At 40.5% G+C, this 20,076-nt stretch overlaps 1 pseudogene; it reads right to left on the bottom strand.

Annotated features, from left to right (window-relative positions):
* Positions 1-3,530: 3,530 nt before the first annotated feature.
* LOC112061860 (probable E3 ubiquitin-protein ligase HERC6) overlaps positions 3,531-20,076 on the bottom strand; it is a 51,081-nt pseudogene continuing 34,535 nt past the window's right edge.

The following is a 20,076-nucleotide window of genomic DNA, read 5'->3' as shown; positions in this document are numbered from 1 at the left end:
GAGCGGCTGGGCCCGTGAGCCATGGCCGCTGAGCCTGCGCGTCCGGAGCCTGTGCTCCCCAACGGGAGAGGCCACAACAGTGAGAGGCCCGCGTACCGCAAAAAAAAAAAAAAAAAAAAAAAAAAGAAAAGAAACTACCAAACTTTTCTAAAGTGCTATACTATTTTGCATTCCGTCCAGCAGTTTATGGGAGTTCCAGTCCCTCTGTATCCTTGCCGACATTTGGTTTGGTCAGTCTTTTTAATTTTAGCAATTCAGGTGGTCTAGAGTACTATCTTATCGCAGTTTTCCCTAACGATTAATGATGTTTAGCATTTTTTCAGGTGCTTATTAGTGCTGATCTCTGTCTCTTCTTTGGTGGTCTGTTCACATCTTTTGCCCATTTATTAATTCGATTGCTTATCATCTAAGGGTTTTTTATATATATAACAGAGTTCTTTTTAAATATTTATTTATTTTATTTGGCTGTGCTGGGTCTTAGTTGCTGCACATGGGATCTTCCTTGCAATTTGCAGGATCTTTAGTTGCAGCATGTGGGATCTAGTTCCCCTGACCAGGGATCAAACCAGGGCCCCCTGCATTGGGAGCGTGGAGTCTTAACCACTGGACCATCAAGGAAGTCCCTATAATAGAACTCTTTATGTTACATATAAAGTCCTTTATTAGATGTATGTTTTGAAATGTTTCCTACCAGTCTGTGGCTTGCCTTTTAATTTTATTAAAAATGTCATTTGAACTAACACAATATTGTAAAGCAACTATACTTCAATTTTTTAAAAAGCTATGATAAAACTAAAACAAAATAACAAAATTACATGAAAAAATGTCATTTGAAGAGCTTAAGTTTTAATTTTGATGCAGTTTATTCATTTTTTCTTCTTTATCCATTTTTGTTTTTCTCTTACATAGTTCATGCCTTTTTTGTCTTACTTAAGAAATCTTTGCTTGACCCAAGGTAACAAAGATTTTCTTACATGTTATCTTCTAGAAGTTTTATAGCTTTAGGTCTTTGTTACATTTCAAAGGAATTATTCTTTATGATGTGAGGTAAGGGAAGAGGTTCAGTTTTTTTTTTTCTTATGGATTTACAACTGTTCCAGTTTGCCTTTACTCACTGAATTGCCTTGGCGTCTTTGTCAAAACTGTTGGCTATATGTGATTCGATTTACTTCTGGACTTTTTATTGTGCTCCATCATCTGTATGTCCATTTTTTTTTTAACTAAATTTATTTATTTTTGGCTGCGTTGGGTCTTCGTTGCTGCGTGCGGCCTTTCTCTAGTTGCGGCGAGCGGGGGCTACTCTTCGTTGTGGTGCGTGGGCTTCTCACTGCGGTGGCTTCTCTTTTTGAGGAGCTCGGGCTCTAGGTGCGCGGGCTTCAGTAGTTGTGGTTTGCGGGCTCTAGAGCGTAGGCTCAGTAGTTGTGGCGCACGGGTTTAGTTGCTCCGTGGCATATGGGATCTTCCCAGACCAGGGCTCGAACCCATATACTCTGCATTGGCAGGTGGATTCTTAACCACTGCACCACCAGGGAAGTCCTGTATGTCCATTTTTACTCCAGTACCACACTGCCTTGATTCCTGTAGATTCTAATTAAGTCTCAAAATCAGTTCAATCAACTGTTCCACCATGGTCCTTCTTCAATGTTGTTTTGGCTATTTTAGGTCCTTTGCATTTCCATATACATTTTAAGATCAGTTTATCAATTTCTACAAAACAGACTGCAAGGATTTTGAAATTGCACTAAATTAGATCAGTGTCAGAAGAACTGACATGCTGATAATATTGATTCTTCTGACCATGAGCATGTCTCTCTCCATTAATTTAAAGCTCCTTTAATCTCTTTCAGCAATATTTTCAAGTTTTCAGGGAACAGTCGAACATATTTTGTTAGATTTATCCTTAAGTATTTCTTATTTTTTGATGATATTGCAAATGGTACTTTAAAAAAATTCAGTGTATGATTGTCGTGAGTATATATAAACGCAATTAATTTTTATATATTGACCTGGAATCCTGACACCTTTCTATATTTACTTAATAGTTCTAGTAGTTTTTTTGTATGGATCCCTTTGGATATCCTACGGATACCCATGTAATTTATAAATAAGATAGCTTTACTGTTTCCTTTCTAATCATTATGCCCTTTCTTTTTTTTAGTTTGCCTTATTGTGTGGACTAGTACATCTAGTACAGTGTTGAACAGAAGCGATGACAGACATCTTGGCCTCGTTCCCAATTTTAGTAGGAAAGCATTTGGTCTTTCACCATTAAGTATGAAGTAATCAGGTTGAGGAGGTCCCTGGTTTTCCAAGAGTATTCATCCTGCCTGAGTGGCTGTTGAATTGTGTCAGTTTTATTCTACCTCTACTGAGATAATGATGTGATTTTTTGTTCAGTTATAGTGAAATATAATGGATTTTCAAATGCATTTCTGGACTAAATCCCAGTTGGTCACAAGGTATTATCCTTTTTATATTTTATTGGGTGTTTGACACGTTAAAACCTTGTAGAAGATTTTTGTATCTGTTCATATGAGAGATACATGTAGTTTTCTTTTCCTGTAATGTCTTTATCTGGTTTTGGTATTAGGGTAATGCTGGCAGCAGAGAATTAACTGGGAAGTGTTCTCTCTACCGTTACTTTCTGAAAGAGTATATGAAGAATTGGTACTATCTCTTCTTAAAATGTTTAGTACAGTTCACCCATTTGCACAGAAAAAGTAATGTTGGAGTTGAAAGGCCTGAAAAACACAACCCAATAGTCAGGTGCCTAAGGATCCCTAAGATTTAGAAGTTACCTTTTCCCTTAAAATTCAAATAGAACACATCTGGGCCTTCATTCCATTTATTGTAGAAACCAGATATATCCAAAATAACTATGAGGATTTGCTGGGGGCTTATGTTTCTACTAACCACCTCACATTCTAGTGTCCTTGGTGAATTCTCTATGTCTGTTCTGTCTATCCTCAGATGCCTGCCCTCTTTCCACATCAGCACCCCAGTATGAACTTCACCCCATAGTCTCCTTTCCCAAAGTACCACGGACACAAGACTTCTGTGTATGGTTTGGAATGACAATAGGCATTTATAGAATAGCTTACACTTTAAAATTTAATATGAGATAGAAATGGCCCACAAAATTCATTTCCACCATACTTAAATCTCCCCTTTAATGCATTCTATACCATGATACTGAAAACGTATTTCATGTTCTTCATTTTTTTCCAACTATAATTAGATGGGAGTTCCTGGTTGGGCTTAGCCTTTAACCAAAATAATGATATCTGCATTTAGAATGCTTCTTGGAACACAGCAATGAGCATAAGTCATTATTCATTAAATTAATAAATCCCTTAACATTTAGATTTTTCAAATAGATTTTTTGGCTAAAATCAAAACTCTGGAGACATTCCAGAATATAAAAATGTATATCTACGTGCCTCAAAAACATGTTGAATTAGTTTATAGTTTTATTTTTTTTGAACTTCAGCATGTCTTTCATATTTGCAGACAGTGTTTATTAGACGTACAATTTTTTAAAAATATCTGTTAGCTTTTAACATTTAGTATATTTTTAAATGATAATTATTGTTCAGGAAATAATTCAGTAAAAAGCAAGCATTCTCATAGCAAGTTTAAGTATCAGGAAATGTTGACTCATTAAAAATGTTATCCTTGACTCATCATGTTATTGTTTATCCCAGCATGTGTCAACTTATTCTAACTAAAGTCCGTCAACACTTTGTACTAAGAAGAACAGAAGGACAGAAGGGTGAGAGAACCTGAGATCTGAGCCTCTCAAAGGTCACTCTGTGGCCGTGGTGACGTGAATCCCGTGCTGCTGTCGACGGCTACTCAAAGTGCTTCCTCCTTCTTTCCATTGGAGAATATTTAGGGGGTCCAGAATACGACGACACGTCAGCGATCTTGAGAAATCTCTCTCACTGAAAGTTTCAGGACAGCGAAATAGGATTCCCACTTTCCGTATGCCTTTTACGTGCAGCCTTTCATTTCCTGTACGAAAAACTAAAAAGAAATAAACTTTGGTTAAGAGAGTTCATAGGAAGAGCAAAACTTAAAATGGAAAGGAAGAAATCAGTCACTTCACTCAACAAATATGTATTGGGTCCCCTTGTGCAAAGAGAACTACATGGGACCACGTGGAGTGAAAAACATCATGACATTTGGTCTTGGTCCTTGATCTAGTGAGTTCATGATCTAGTTGAGGGGGAATTATATACCTGAAAATATAACAGCAAAAGCTACAAGGAAGTTTAGTTTAGCTCAGCTAGGAAGTACGAGGAGCCAACTCAAGGCAGGGAGAGAGGCACCAGGCTGGGGTGACAGGGAAGCTTCAGAGGTCACAGCTGGCTAGTCAGCTCTCAAGGAGATGAGCTGGGTGACCATTCTAGGCAGGGGGAAAAGCCCCAAAAAAAGCCAGGGGTAGGAAAATGTAAGTGAACTCACTGAACGTACGGCCAACAGAACCACTGGACTGGGCTTCCCTGGTAGCACATTGGTTAAGAATCCACCTGCCAATGCAGAGGACACAGGTTCGAGCCCTGGTCCGGGAAGATCCCACATGCCGCGGAACAACTAAGCCCGTGCACCACGACTACTGAGCCTGCACTCTAGAGCCCACGAGCCGCAACTACTGAGCCCGTGTGCCACAACTACTGAAGCCCACGCGCCTAGAGCCCATGCTCCACAACAAGAGAAGCTACCGCAATGAGAAGCCCGTGCACCTCAACGAAGAGTAGCCCCTGCTCGCCACAACTAGAGAAAGCCTGCACGCAGCAACGAAGACCCAACGCAGCCAAAAATAAATAAATAAAATAAATTTAAAAAAAAAAAAAGCACCACTGGACTGAAGCAAAAGTTTCCCATTAAGAGAGAAGATTGGAAAGGTAGTTTGGGCTTGTGGAGAAGTAGGTTAGGTTTATGGGAAAGTTGTCCTCAAACATCCTCAGTAGCAACAAAAATAGCAAGAAGAAAGATGCATATCGCAGGAAAAACTGAAATGGGATGAAAAGGCAAGAGAATAAGTCATTAAGTCTGTCCTGTGGAAACCTTAGGGTTCCCACCAAGAGAAATACTTATACCACACGGACCTTAGTGGTCTTGAGCCTGGGCTTTGAATTAACCTGCTGGGTTCAAATTCTCATTCTGACACTCACCAGCTGTTTGAACATAGGCAAGACACTAAATGCCTCAAGCCTTTTTTTCCTTGTATCTGAAATGGGGAAAAATAAAAGTGCCTGCTTCATGAGGTCCCTATTAGGATAAAGGGGTGTAACAGATATAAAGTGATCAGTACAATGCCTGGTGTAGAGGAGGCACACGATAGAAAGGCTGTTATTATTATTATCACCATCAGTGGTCATTGCTATTATTATTATTACTTCTAAAATAGCATTTGAGACAGTTGACATTGTCCTAATTCCATAGGACTTTAGGTAATTAAATAAAGGTAGGAATGTGAGATAAAAGGCTCAATCAGGAGCCAACTCGAGTGAAGGAAGAGGACACAAACTGAAATTGGAGGTGGTATTAGAGTCGGTGCAGACAAGGTAGTAAAATAGCAATATCTTTATTACTATCATTTTTTTAAAAATGGGGAACAGGCTTATGTAAGAGAGAGAACAGTGGTCTAGAAGGCAGGAAACCTGGATTCTAACCCTTGCTTTTGCCATTAACATTTGTGACACACCATTAATAATGACTTTATCTCAAATAAGATATTTTAAAAGATATATAATTATAGATCCATCTATTACTGCAATGCTTACAGAGAAATTTTCTCTTTTCATCCAAAGTTAATTTATGGAAAGCATTCCAAAACATCAGTATCGTAGGATGTGATTTACAGTATCCTGGACCATACATTGAATTCTTGAAAAAAAAAAAAGGAGAAAAATGGTTTTTAGGAGGAATTCTTGTTTGGAAGAATTGTAGGCACTTTAGTTATCACCTCCCTTTTCAAACTGTTTCCAGTCATAATCAGTATTTCCAATTATTGCTGTCATTAGTTCTTCAGGCTGGAAATGTTTAAGTATCTCTTTGTCAAAGGCTTTATGAAATCCTCTGTGAAATTCCTTACAAACTGCCATGACAGAGGTGTTGAAAATGTAATCAACATACTTAGAAACATAGTCTTTCCTTGAGGGAAGCAAAAAAAAAAAAAAAAGGCCAACAATATACTTTACCAGTGACTAAACTATTCTCTACTTTGCCCTTTTTACCATTTCTATTGAGAAAGAAAAGTAAATTACTTCTGCATTGCACACAGCCCTGTATGACACAGGGGTATGAAAACACCTGGTCAGCTAGAAGAAGGAAACTTCGAGAATATGGCCAAAGGATGAAGGCTTTGTTTTGCTCCCATTTCCCCAGCTGCAGACAGGACAATATCTTAAAAACACTAATCTGAATATGTCATTCTGCTTAAAATCTTTCAAAGGCTTCTCATTGCCTTTAGGGTAAATTTCAAACCTCTGTAGCAGGATCAAAAAGGCCTCCATGATGTGACCCTTGCCCCACTCAGGAGCCTCTTTCCACTTCCGTTGGAACCTCCAGGCTCGCTGACCCTCAGTTCACTGGCCTCACCGTCTCTCTTACGGTTAGGCCACGGCAGGCGGGGCTTCCTTTTCACCTGGCAGCTTCCGTCACTCATCAGAATGTAAAATGAGCGTGACTTTCTCAGCGTTGGTCCTCTCTTCCTCTCTCCCTCCCCTCTCACAGTACATCACTATGTGAAAACTCTTCCTCTCTCCCTCCCCTCTCACAGTACATCACTATGTGAAAATTATTTCTGCAAAGGTTGTCTTCTCCACTACGTGATGAGTTTCCTGATGGCAGGTGTGCTTGAGGTATTTCCACCAAAAACATGCTAGTACATTCTTCCCTATACAATTTTAAAGAACTAGGCGTTAGTTAAGTACTTATGTAGTTCGGTCTTCTAAATATATATCTATAAATAGAGACATACCCTAGTATATGCTGTATATTGCTTTAAGCATACATCATTCCATTTAGTTTTTTATATTGTTCACATTGATTTAATAATTGCTGTCTTTTCACTTTATTTGAGAGTATATAGACATAACGTATCAAATGAGGAGCAAGAGGGGGAAAAGTCCTACAGTTGTTTTTTTTTTTTTGCGGTACGCGGGCCTCTCACCGCTGTGGCCTCTCCCGTTGCGGAGCACAGGCTCCGGACGCGCAGGCTCAGCGGCCACGGCTCACGGGCCCAGCCGCTCCGCTGCATGTGGGATCTTCCCGGACCGGGGCACGAACCCGCGTCCCCTGCATCGGCAGGCGGACTCCCAACCACTGCGCCACCAGGGAAGCCCAGTCCTACAGTTTTACAGAAGTAAAACACCCTTCAAAAGACACATCCCATATTTAAGACACTATAATAAAAATATTTTTAAAAAACATTAAATCTAAACTAAAATCTGGCTTTTATTAGTACTCACAGAAAAACATATGCCGAGTACTTCTTTAATGTCATCAGCTTCATCATTTAGAACTTCTTGCAAATTCCTAATGAAAAATTTGGTTTAAAACATTATATTTATTATTCTTGTAAAATTTCAAAAGAAATAACTGTTCAGTGGGAAAAGTCGTGGACAACATAGAAATGTATAAAATGCCATGTAAATTTCTTCTCCTCCACCTACCCACTCCCTCTTCCTGGAATTAACCTCTGTTTAAGGTTTGATTGGTAGACCGACTGCTAACACAGACACTGCTGCGTCTTGGTGGAAATGATAGAAAGGAGCCCCTTCCTCTAGACCAGTGATTCTCAACCAGGCTGGTTTTGTCCCCCAGGGAACATTTGGCAAAATCTGGAGACATCTTTGGTTGTTACGACTGAAGGGAGTTTTGCTACTGGCATCTGGTGGGTAGCAACCCCATATGCCGCTAAACATTCCTACGATGTCCAGGTCAGTGCTCCGCAACAAAGAATTATCCAGCCCAAAATGTCAGTACTGCCAAGGTTGAAAAACCCTGCTCTACACTGTCAGAGCACATGGTGTAAACCTAGCCAGTTTACTCTTCCACTAACAGTACATGAGAAGAGAATGCTTCCCCCCCATCTGCTGCCAACTCTACATTTTATAAGAAACTTTTAACAGTTGTCAATCTGTAAGCAGAAAAATATCTCATTTTCATTTGCATTTTCTTGATTACTAGTAAGGTTGAGCATATTTTCATTTTATTATTTATATATACACACACACATAGCCATATCTATATCTATATCTATGTTTATGCGTCAGAGATATTAATCCTTTGTCTGTCATATGTGTTGCCAGTATTTTCCTCACAGGATACAGTTTGCCTTTTAACTTAGAACAAGTATTTTTCAAACCTTAAAAAATAAAGTTGGGCTTCCCTGGTGGCGCAGTGGTTGGGAGTCCGCCTGCCGATGCAGGGGACGCGGGTTCGCGCCCCGGTCCGGGAAGATCCCACGTGCCGCGGAGCGGCTGGGCCCGTGAGCGGTGGCCGCTGAGCCTGCGCGTCCGGAGCCTGTGCTCCGCAACGGGAGAGGCCACAGCAGTGAGAGGCCCGCGTACCGCAAAAAAAAAAAATAAATAAATAAAATAAAATATAATGCCTTGACCTTTACGGAAAAGTTTCAAACCTGCCATCACCAGGATTCCCAGAATCTGCTCTCCTTACCTAACTGGACTCTGTTCTCCCTCAATCTGCTTCTGAGCAGCGGATGCCATGAACCTATTTACTGTCAGATTACTGTAGAGTGAGTGCATGGGTCCCTTCCACGGTTACGTGAACCAAGTGAAGTGGGATTCTAGCAAGACTCAGCATTCTCCGATTATGTTGACCAGTGTCTTGAACCAAATTTTGATGTGCTTCAAACCCCTGGGCCACTAAGTTCCTCAATTCTTCTATCTTGTTTATCTGCCTCTCATCATTCAGGCTTTAAAACTTGGGCTCCAGTCAACAATTATTTGGTTTCTCCTGCCTCTCCCCTCATTAGGACTTCAGATCAACAGCCCTCCCCATCGGCCTGGGCATGACACCTTTGTAGGAACCTTCAGAGCTGACTGCCCAGAATGCTCATGTGGGCATCTATAAGAACAGGTCCCTCTTTTCTAAAGCCTACCTCTGGGCTTTGTAGTTGAGTACGATCCTGGGTTTCCTACTACCTCTCTAACTACTCCTTCTATCCTTCCCTTTCTGTCTGTTTCTTTTTATCTTTTTAATACAAGTATCAGCAAGCTTCACTAAGAGTTCTCTTTCTCTTCTGTTTGCCGAGAAGATCTTACTTACTGGCACTTTGATCAACCAACTCCTGGGCCACTGTCCACCACCTCCCAGGGCCTGCCTCTCATTCCATCCAGGTATCCCAATGATAAATTAAGCTTGCTTCTGATTTTCCTGTTTCTGCCCATCTACACTAGCAAGTCTGCGTTTGCCACAGTCTGGGCCTGCTCATAAAGGGCCTTGACTACCTTGCCTTGTTCAGAGTCTATATTTTGACTGGATTTGTCTTGAAGTTTGCCTGCTTACCTCTTTGTCATCTCCTGTAGGCAGAATCATTTTCTATTGATTTCCTCATAATCAAGATTTGAAGGAAAATAGGTACAGAGGGAGACAACAACTAGAGAGTCTGGCTTATAAAATAGTTTCTATGTTTTCCACGACAGTCCCATGCTGGGGAGCATACCTCTCCTGTCTGAGGCCCACGCTCAGGTTCTGACTTCTGCTCTGAGAACTTAACTCTTCCCCTCACGGCTGATAGCAGGAAAAGTCACTCCCTTCTGGCCAGATGCCAGCCCTCACCTACACAGTCGGTCGTCATTCTGTGGGCAAACGATCTGAGGTACCACACAGTGAAAACCCTACAGGTGCCCACAAAGGGTGAAGTGAAGGATGCCGAGAATTGGAACCAATATACTGGGAAGTCTACGACTAAAACGAGAGCCAAAACGTAGGATAAGTATCTGTTGCACCTGCTGCTTGCTGACTGCATTCACAGCCCCAGTTCTTCACCCCTCCTTGACCCAGGTCTTTTGCGCGTGACTTTGCAGTTCCTCTCATTAAAGAGGCTGAGTATATTTTGCCAGCCCTTGACTTGAGTTCAGCCATGTGACTTGCTTTGACTAAAGAAATGTTTGTCGTGTGACTGGGCTTCCTGTCTTGTACCTCTGACAATGCTGTGAGAACACGTTTACGGGTCCCAGGAAGAAGATGGAAAACGTAGGAACCAGGGCCCAGGGCCAAACTGCCCCAGCCAGGCCTAGCCTAGCTCAGCCAATCCCTAGCCAACTTGCAAACATGTACACAAGTATAGACAAAACCTGCAAAGCCACCCAGATGAGTTCAACTTAGATTAGCAGACCCTCAGCTGAATTACAGATCTGTAAAATTATTATTTTAAGTCACGGTGCTTTGGGATGGTTCATTAAGCAGCATTTCTGTAGCCACAGGTAACTAATAGTTAACTCATAACCCCAGTGTTCAATAAACACCCCATAGCTTTTCTCTGAAGCGTAAGCAAGGAATCCTGGAAACCATTAGGCTGGTAACTATAGTTGCAAACACAGGCTCTTCCTGTGCCACGTTATATAAATGTTTCCCTCCCACATTGGTAAAAATATTCAATGAGGCTTTTTCCTGCACCACTAATATTTTCCGGAGGTCAGTGACTTCAGCTTGGCTTAACTGACGCAGAGATCTTCAACTAGGTGACTCTGTCTGACTCTAAGTGTAAATGGAGGGGATTCATCCTTTCCTTGCAGAATTACTTGCGCAAAATCCATGCACTCTTTCCCTTCTGATTCCTAGAAAAAGAAATATTTTAGGAATCCTCATAGGAATACTAGGAATTGTTTAATATTTCAAATAAACATATTTTATATAGCACACATTTATGCCTACCGTTGCTCTATACACTCATATTGTAATGATTTAAGGAAAAGAACATCGTATCTATATTATGGGAGAAAAAGAGATGGCAGGATCTGTGGCATCTAGGAACTGTATATAGGGGATTACTCACCATGGATGGACAGCTAAATAGCCTCAGATCACTTACTACAGGACACATAATCCTTACAAGCAACAGCGGTATTAAACCTGCTGAAGCATTCATCCAGTGTTACCCACTTCGCAGTCTTGCCACCATAATCCTCAAAAATATAAGGGCAGTGGAGGAGCTCAGAGGTGTCAGACGTAGGAAGAAGACTAGAGGAAAGGCTTTCCCAGAGAAAATCCACTCCTCCTCTATTTCAAATACCTGTGATCCATGTACTGAATTTGCACGGGAACTCCCTAAAAAGATGTCACTGGTGGCCTCATTTTGTAGCTAGCATTCTTCTTGGTCACCCAGTACAGTACTTCCATGGAGCTTTTCTGAAGTCTCAACATTTCCTTACCAATTTAGTGCCATACTCTTGATTCTGCTGAGCTCCCTTGGATTAGAACTCAGGTGTTGGACTTGCTACCCTTGCTTCGACCTCCACACACCTCTAGGGCTTCTGCTTTATCCCAAGGACAGTAAAGGAGTATTTAGGGTTTATAAACCAATGCAACCCTCTTGGGGCCTGTCCTGCAATAGTGACAGCAAGACAGGTGGATAACAGCTATGCTATCCCAGCTTTCCAGGCTGAGTGTCGTTGCCCATGTAAGCCCTCTACAAGCATCTGAGACAAGAGTGCCTGTGGCTCCGGGCTTGGGAAAGCCCTGTCCCAGATCTCTGCCACCACTAAGTACTGGGAATTTGATATATGATGCTCTGATGATATATGATGCATCCTATGATGCTTCCTCTGGTTGTTCCTTAAGATGTTTGTTGTAAAGAAATTCCAGGTTTGCAGGGAAATGGAAAAGTGCCATTTCTGGTCCTTCCTGCTGCTGGGTCTTCTCTTCCTTTGGTCCAGGAGACTGCAGCTCTGGGATGCATCGCGATTCTGATTGCCGGGCAACGGGTCCTGCGGCTCTGAGTGACAGGGAGTGTGCAGCAAAGCCCTCCACTGACTGCAGCAGGGAGAGGTGTGTGTGGCCTGTCGTAGGCCCCCCTTCCGTCACCTAGCCAAGAACTGGACTGGAGACCTGCCGCTTAACTTATTTTCCAGTTCCTCTACCCCCGTTCTCCATGTACTGGTTTCCCCTCTCTACATGTATGCGTTTGAATTGGTAATACAGTTCGGAGCTTACAGTTTTGACTACATCCATCATCTCTCTCTTGGAAGACAGGATTCTGGTGTCTGCTTTCTAACTTCACCCTTGACAACTACAACTAGAGTTTTCTTGTCCTCATATCTTCCCTAATGCTTCATAATATGCAACCTGCCTGGGTCCACTGTCCACTCAACCCTCACTAACACAGTGGATAGGTCAGATAGAGCGCTGCTGTAGAAGAAAGTACCATGTAGGGAAGGACCTGTTTAAAGGACGCTTACGGGGCAGTTAGGCTTCGCAAGGAAAGACAATCTATTTTCTCTCATTACCAGGGATGTTAGGAAAAATTTTTAAAGGGGTAGCTGGGAAACAAAAAAGATGATTCAGTCAAATCTCCTCGTAAACATGCTAATGACAGACACTAATAACCTCAACTAAAGGAACAGTCCTTATCTACAGGATGCTTTTAGCAGGATGTACCTTGTCCATCTAGGTTGCTTATTATAAAGAAACATGGAATTTATAGATTTATGGGGCATGGCTCACTGGAAAATGTCATGTAAGCTATATAATTAATAGGGCATATATAAAGGAAATGTTTGATAACTGAAATGGCTCCTTTTGTGCATGTGATGTCCCAGACCCCTGCATGTCTCACCGTGTGAGTCTTTAAAGTAGAAATATCATAGATAAACAGATACAAACCTTTCCTGAGGAACGGCCTAGAAAACAAGCCTCAGCAATCAAAAAAACGTTTGGGAAATCTTCGGCATAATGTCTGGGGGGAGGGGCTGGGATGAGGATTATAGATACATAACTAAAGGCTCAGGCTGACGGCGATAAGAGACACAGAACAGCGTGTAAATGTTGTGTGGCAACAACACAAGTACGAGACGAGAAACAGAAGGGAGGTAAGCGGAAAGCAGAATAAACTCGCTGCAAGCCTCAGAGGCACTACCCGGGAAGGAAAGATACCACTTGTGGCTGACAAATCAAGATCCAAGACTCTTTTTTTTTTTTTTTGCGGTACGCGGGCCTCTCGCTGTTGTGGCCTCTCCCGTTGCGGAGCACAGGCTCCGGACGCGCAGGCTCAGCGGCCACGGCTCACGGGCCCAGCCGCTCGGCGGCACGTGGGATCTTCCCGGACCGGGGCGCGAACCCGCGTCCCCTGCATCGGCAGGCGGACTCTCAACCACTGCGCCACCAGGGAAGCCCCCAAGCTCCAAGACTCTTAAGCAAATATGAAAATCTAAAGACTGACGCTAAGAACAAAGTAGTAACTAAAACTGGATTGAGGGAGAGAATGAAGGGAGTGGGAAAGAACAGTTACTAGATAATTTCGTACTCCTCATAGTAGAAGAACAATGAATATTAACCAAAGAGTATGAGGATTCAGGGACTTCCCCGGTGGTCCAGCGGTTAAGAAGCCACCTTCCAATGCAGGGGACGTGGGTTCGAGCCCTCTTCGGGGAACTAGGATTCCCACATGCCGCTGGGCATATAAGCCTGCATGCTGCAACTACTGAGCCCATGCACCACAACTAGAGGGCCCACGTGCCGCAACTACAGGGCCCACGCACTCTGGAGCCCACGCCACAACTACAGAGCCCACCTGCTCTGCAGCCTGCACGCCACAACTTGAGAGAGGCCCGCAGGCCACAACTAGACAGAAGCCCACGCACTGCAACGAAGAGCCCACACGCCACAACTAAGACCTGACGCGGCCATAAATAAATAAATAAATAAATAAAAAGAGTATAGGATTCAGGCATTATGTAATAATAAGAAACATAATTAAAATTAAACTGAAGAAATGTCATGATTAAGCCATCACATCTGGAAAAGATCACAAAGCTTGGTAACACTGCATCAGTGAGAGTGTGTGAAAGAGGCTTTTCATACGTTGCTGGTAGCAACATAAGTTGGTACAACCACTATGTACAGTAATTTGGCAATATTTAATTATTAAAGGAAAAAGATTAAGCATCATTCTACCTTCATATATGACTGATATTTTTCAGGGTAACCAAATGGCCCTGATTGACAAGGAAAAGTTCTTTACAGAATTCCAGTTAATAATTTTGGAAGGAATGATAAGATCAGAAATATCACCATTTTTCAAACTTTAACAATGCAATGGATGAAATTATTCATTAAAGGTTGATGGAATGCATGTATCTTTTCAAATTCAACTATATACACAGGAGTGGAATTTCTGGGTCATATGGCAGTTCTATTTTTAGCTGTTGTTGTTTTTTTGTTTTTGTGTGTGTGTGTGTGCAGTACGCGGGCCTCTCACTGCTGCGGCCCCTCCCGTTGTGGAGCACAGGCTCCGGACGCGCAGGCCCAGCGGCCATGGCTCATGGGCCCAGCCGCTCCGCGGCACGTGGGATCCTCCCAGACCGGGTCGCGAACCCGTGTCCCCTGCATCGGCAGGCGGACTCTCAACCACTGTGCCACCAGGGAAGCCCTTTAGTTTTTTGAGAAACCTCCATACTATTTACCACAGTGCTACACAAATTTACATTCCCACCAAACAGTGTGCAAGGGTTCCCTTTCCTCCACACTGGGTGACAGGTTTTATCTTTCAATATTTTGAGTATGTCATTCCAGTCTCTCCTAGTCTGCAGAGTTTCTGCTGAGAAATCTGCTGATAGTTTAGTGGGGCTATCTTTGTAGGTTGCATTCTTTTGTTCCCTGGCTGTCTTTAAAACTCTTTATCACTGACTTTTGACAGTTTTAATATAATGTGCCTTGGAGAAGGTCTTTTTGCATTGAGATAATAAGGTGTTCTATTAGCTTCACGCACTTGTATATCCAGTTCCTTTCCCAGCTTTGGGAAGTCCTCAGCTATTAATTTTTTAAATAAGCTCTGTGCTCCCTTCTCCTTCTCTTCTCCTTCTGGGATACTCATCATCCCAGAAGGAGGGTTCTCTTCTCTCCACGTCCTCACCAACATTTGTTATTTGTGTTCTTTTTGATGATAGCCATCCTGACAGGTGCGAGGGGACAACTCATTGTGGTTTTGCTTTGCATTTCCCTGATGATTAGCCATGCTGAGCATCTATTCATGTGCCTGTCGGCCATCTGCATTTCCTCTTTGGAAAAATGTCTGTTCAGCTCTTCTGCCCATTTTTTAATTGGGCGGTTTGTTTTTTTGATGCTAAGTTGTATGAGCTGTTTATATACGTTGGATATTAATCCCTTATCAGTCATATAATTTGCAAATATTTTCTCCCATTCGGTAGGCTGTCTTTTTGTTTTGTCAATGGTTTCCTTTGCTGTGCAAAAGTTCTTAAGTTTAACTAGGTCCATTTGTTCATTTTTGCTTTTATTTCCCTTACTCTAGGAGACAGATCGAAAAAAAAGTATTGCTGTGATTTATGTCAGTGTTCTGCCTATGTTTTCCTCTAAGAGTTTTATAGTATGTGGTCTTACACTTAGGTCTTTAATCCACTTTGAGTTCATTTTTGTATATGGTGTTACAGAATGTTCTAATTTCATTCTTTTACATGTAGCTGTCCAGTTTTCCCGGCACCACTTATTGAAGAGACTGTCTTTTCTCCATTGTATACTCTTGCCTCCTTTGTCATAGATTAACTGACCATAAGTGTGTGAGTTTATTTCTGAGCTCTCTATTTGGTTCCATTGATCTATGTGTCTGTTTTTGTGCCAGTACCATACTGGTTTGATTACTGTAGCTTTGTAGAATAGTCTGAAGTCAGGGAGCATGATTCCTCCAGCTCTGTTCTTCTTTCTCAAGACTGTTTGGGCTATTAGGGGTCTTTTGTGTTTCCATACAAATTTTAAAATTACTTGTTTTAGTTCTGTGAAAAATGTCATTGGTATTTTGATAAGGGTTGCATTGAATCTGTAGATTGCCTTGGTTAGTATGGTCATTTTAACAATATTGATTTTTCCAATCCAAGAACACAGTGTATCTTTCCATCTGTTTGTGAAATCTTTGATTTCTTTCATCGACGTCTTTCAGTTTTCAGAGTACAGGTATTTTGCTTCCTTAGGTAGGTTTATTCCTAGGTTTTTATTCTTTTTGATGTAAATGGGATTGTTCCCTTAATTTCTCTTTCTGATAGTTCGTTGTTAGTGTATAAAAATGCAACAGATTACTGTATATTAATTTTGTATCCTGCAACTTTACTGAATTCACTGATGAGCTCTAATAGTTTTTTGGTGGCATCTTTAGGATTTTCTATGTATAGCATCATGTCATGTGTGAACAGTGACAGTTTTACTTCTTCCTTTCCAATTTGGATTCCTTTTATTTCTTTTTCTTCTCTGATTGCTGTTGCTGGGACTTCCAAAACGATATTGAATAAAAGTAGTGAGAGTGGGCATCCTTGCCTTGTTCCTGTTCTTAAAGAGAATGCATTCAGCTTTTCACCATTGGGTTTGATGCTAGCTGTGGGTTTGTCACATATGGCCTTTATTAAGTTGAGGTGGGTTCCCTCTATGCCCACTTTCTGGAGAGTTTTTATCATAAATGGATGTCGAATTTTATCAAAAGCTCTTTCTGCATCTATTCAGATGATCGGATGGCTTTTATTCTTCAATTTGTTAATGTGGTATATCACATTGATTAATTTGTGGATACTGGAAAATCCTTGCATCCCTGGGATAAATCCCGCTTGATCGTGGTGTATGATCCTTTTAATATATTGTTGGATTTGGTTTGCTAGTATTTTGTTGAGGATTTTTGCATGTATGTTCATCAGTGATATTGGCCTGTAATTTTCTTTTTTTGTGGTATCTTTGTCTGGTTTTGGTATCAAGGTGATGCTGGCTTCATAGAATAAGTTCAGAAGTGTTCCTTACTCTGCAATTTTTTGGAGTAGTTTGAGAAGGACAGGTGTTAACTCTTCTCACAGCAGCATTATTTACAATTGCCAATATATGAAAGCAACCTGTGTCCACCAATGGATGAATGGATAAGAAAGATGTGGTATATATATACAAAGGAATACTACTCAGCCATAAAAAAGAATGAAATCTTGCCATTTGCAGCAACATGGATGGACTTGGAGGGCATTATGCTAAGTGAAGGAAGTCAGACAGAGAAAGACAAATACTGAATGATATCACTTATATATGGAATCTAAAAAATACAACAAACTAGTGAATAAAACAAAAAAGAAGCAGACTCACAGATAGAACAAACTAGTGGTTACCAGTGGGGAGAGGGAAGCAGGGAGGGGCAATATAGGGGTAGGGGAGTAAGAGGCACAAATCATTAGATATAAAATAAGCTACAAGCATATACTGTACAACATGGGGAATAAAGCCAATAGTTTATAATAACTATAAATGAAGTATAACCTTTAAAAATTGTGCATCATTATATTGTACGCCTCTAACTTATATAATATTGGACATCAACTGTGATTTAATTATTTTAAAAGGTTGATGGGAAATATTACAATGGAAGAATGTGTTCACCACCTGAACCCACTGATTAATCTCAGCATGAACAGAAGTGAAGCAACCAGAAATAATGTACTGAAGTATGGCAAGGTGAAAAGAAATTGGGCCTGGGATTTGCTTTAAAATATTATACTTTAGCAAAAATAGTAACAATTACAAAAATAACAAAAATGATAAATGAAGAAGTATGCCAAATGTTAATGATGGCTGAAAATTTGTGCTGTGGTTTAATACAGGATTATCTCTATTTTGTATATGTTTGAACATTTTACATAATAAAAAAGTAAGACATACATACCAGCATTTTTATATGGGAATCAGCTTGCAATAATTTAATTTTGGAGAGCAAATTAAAGACAAATGGAAAATCACTGAAAATAATGGGACTGAGGTTTTCTGTAGGTACCTAATAATTAAAAAGAGATAACAGTTTTGATAATCCAAAGAAAAGGAAAACTTCATTTATTCCTTTACCTCACCACCTTAAATTATTTACCTCCACACTTTTTAGAATTTGTAAGAATCTATATTAACTAGAAACAAATTTCTAGGAAAATACATTTGTTTTGTGACTGAAAGGTGCTTAAGTTTTCCATGATCATCTACTTTAGCAAATTCAGCACTGCAATGAGGAAATTTTCAAATCTTAGTTTATCAAAAAAGATACCTACCTAGCTACTAATGTGTTCCCCTTTTAAAGTATGAAAAACTTCAGAAAGTAAAAATGATATTCTTACCAGGTTTTTATCCTTACAGATCACTCTTCTTCTCTCTTCATAAAAGTTCAACAAAATGGATAGTTCATTTATGTTGAAAGTATTTCTGGTAGTTGACAATTAGCTTTGATTACCTTAAAGAGAATATGACCTGTGATATTCATTTTCTATCAGTAAGTGATTTCATCTATTTTTATATATGGCTAGCATATAGATAATTAGAAGAGAGCGCTATAAAACCAATGCATTGGTCAATGATGAAGCAGAGTTCTAGAAAACTTCCATTTTTTGATCCATAATTTCTCCAATTTTTACAAATATTGTAAAAGATATAAAACATTGCCAGTGGAGATTAGTAAACCAATTCCTGGGGCACAGTTTCACTAGAAACAGTTTCTAGATCTTGAGGATAAAAGCACAAAACAATCTAAGGTATTTTTGACAAATTCATCCCTTTCTCTATGAATTAATGAATATTAATTTAGCACACACTATTTATCAGGCATGAGACAAAACATACGCTAAAAATTGTCCTGGTTTATACATCGCTTACTGTCTAGAAGAGTAGTCAGCAAACTCTTAAATCCAGATAGTAAATATTTTGAGCTTGGCATCATACAGTTTCTGGTGCAACTATTCAACCCTGCCATTTTGTAGCATGAAACACCCTTAGACAATAAGTTAAAAAGTGAGTATGGATGTGCCTCAATAAAATTTTCTTTATAAAAACAGGAGGCTGCCCATGGGCATAGATTGCCAACCCATGATCTAGTAGGTAAAAACAAGTAATCAGGCACCTAGGATATAGTTTTGATTGGAGAAGGACTTAAGGGGTTCAAGAAGGCTTCCCAGGGCTTCCCTGGTGGCTCAGTGGTTGAGAGTCCACCTGCCGATGCAGGGAACAGGGGTTCGTGCCCCAGTCCAGGAAGATCCCACATGCCGCGGAGCGGCTGGGCCCGTGAGCCATGGCCGCTGAGCCTGCACGTCCGGAGCTTGTGCTCCGCAACAGGAGAGGCCACAGCAGTGAGAGGCCCACGTACAGCAAAAAAAAAAAAACAAAAAAAAAAAGGAAGGCTTCCCAGAAGAAGAAATGCTAGAAAATCAATGTTATAAATAAGCCTCCATCACATCCAATTAATCCAAATTGATCCAAGAGATAGAAGGCAGGAAATAAGAAAGCTACAAACATAAATTAAGGAAATAAAAAGCAGATACATAGGAGAGGAGATCAACAAATTAAAAGGTTGAGTCTTACAAAAAAAAACCTACCTGGTAAGACTGAACCAAAAAAAAAAGAGATAAATAACTAATATCAAGAATGAAGGGCTTCCCTGGTGGCGCAGCGGTTGAGAGTCTGCCTGCCAGTACAGAAACGAAGACCCAACACAGCCATAAATAAATAAATAAATAAAATTTATTTTTAAAAAAAAGAATGAAAAATATGATGAAACTACCAATTGTAATGTCCACTTTTTCTAAACAAAAGGAGTCCATTACCAAACATCTTTTTAAGTCTTCATGAAGTTTCTTACTTTTTAAATGTCCAATTATTTTATGTCAAACATTTCCCTTTTACTTTTAAAAATATTTGACTCCTCAAGATTCTTATTGTCTTCTTAAAACTCTAACTGGCCATTCACAAAAGCATCAAAAACAATAAAATACTTAGGAAAAAATTTAACCAAGGAGGTGAAAGATCTGTACACTGAAAGCTATAAGATTATGATGAAAGAAACTGAAGAAAACACAAATAAATGAAAAGATATCC

The sequence above is a fragment of the Physeter macrocephalus genome, chromosome 7 (assembly GCF_002837175.3).
Source record: "Physeter macrocephalus isolate SW-GA chromosome 7, ASM283717v5, whole genome shotgun sequence".
Taxonomy (NCBI): Eukaryota; Metazoa; Chordata; class Mammalia; order Artiodactyla; family Physeteridae; genus Physeter; species Physeter macrocephalus.
This window is presented reverse-complemented; position numbering and strand designations above follow the sequence as displayed.